We start from the raw sequence: 1,405 nt of genomic DNA on the forward strand, positions 1-1,405 counted from the left end.
AGAGCTTGACCTTTTCCAGCCTGGTACAATGAAATAACGGAAGATTTGAATCTGTTATCGTACTGAACGCGCTGCATATTTAAACTTAATAATTTTAACTCAATTGAACCCTCGAGACGGCTAAACTGCACTGATCTTTTTAATGTGCGAAGCAAACAGCTCAAAAGCATTGGAAAAGAACCGTTATCTAGTGTTAAAAGAGAATATTCAAATTCATTATAGTATAGTTGCTTAGATTATGCACAGGTTATTATTGTATTGATTTTGTTTTTGTTTTTTATTTAACAGTAAAAGAATAAAGTACAAGTTTTGTTGTTAAGTATTCTTTTTGTTTTCACCTAAGCTATCAATAAATATTATAACGTTTACCTGATGGCTGTTTATTTGAGAGTAATTTGACAATTTTTTGAAAGTTGGGATGAGTTGCTTAGCGTATGCACAGCACTGTACATGGTTACGAACCGAATTTGAAAACATGTCACCAAGGGTGTGTATAGTAAATTTGAAGACAAATAGTTATAATTTTTTAAGGACCACCTTAACGGGTATACTTTCGAACCGAATTTAAAAAAAATTGTAAGTCAAATAGTCAAGATATTTCTTAAGGACCACCTTAATGTGAGTACTTTAAACCGAATTAAAAAAATTTGAAGTCCAATAGTCAATATATTTTTAAGGACCACTTTAATGTGAGTACTTTCGAAGCGTATTTCAAAAATTTTAAGTAAAATAGTCAAGTTATTTCTTAAGGACCACCTTAATGTGAGTACTTTCAAACCGAATTAAAAATTTTTGAAGTCAAATAGTTAATATTTTTTTAAGGACCACCTTAATGTGAGTACTTTCGAAGCGTATTTCAAAAATTTGAAGTCAAATAGTCAAGATTTTTTTAAGGACCACCTTAATGTACATACTTTCGAACTGAATTTAAAAACATATACTTTGATTTCAACTTGACTAAACACATCCTTGTTAATCTGGGGGTAATTTTTTCTTCAAATTTCTACATTCTTCCTGCTGTAATATTTGATTCTACTTACACCTTTCTCACTTGTTCTAATCAACGTTAAATTACTAAGCCCTCTTATTGCAGCACCCGCTTTAAATATCTACTATAAATATGTCCACTAAGCAGACAACAGCCATGTATCATCTTAAAAGCCGTTAGCAAACAGTTGCACTCAACACAATGATAAAATTCCTACTTCATGCATACAGCATTGTTGCAAGTACACAACTAAAGAGAAGAATACGCATATAAATGCATTGCACAACAATGTACCAAAGCATTGCAAATGCCAACACCAACAACAACACAGCTCAAGATGACTGTGAAAAATGTGAAAAATTTTCAAAACAAGCTGAAGGAAAATGAGTACATAGTTAGACAAGAGTGATGTTGGCG

The sequence above is a fragment of the Bactrocera dorsalis genome, chromosome 4, assembly GCF_023373825.1.
Source record: "Bactrocera dorsalis isolate Fly_Bdor chromosome 4, ASM2337382v1, whole genome shotgun sequence".
Classification (NCBI taxonomy): Eukaryota; Metazoa; Arthropoda; class Insecta; order Diptera; family Tephritidae; genus Bactrocera; species Bactrocera dorsalis.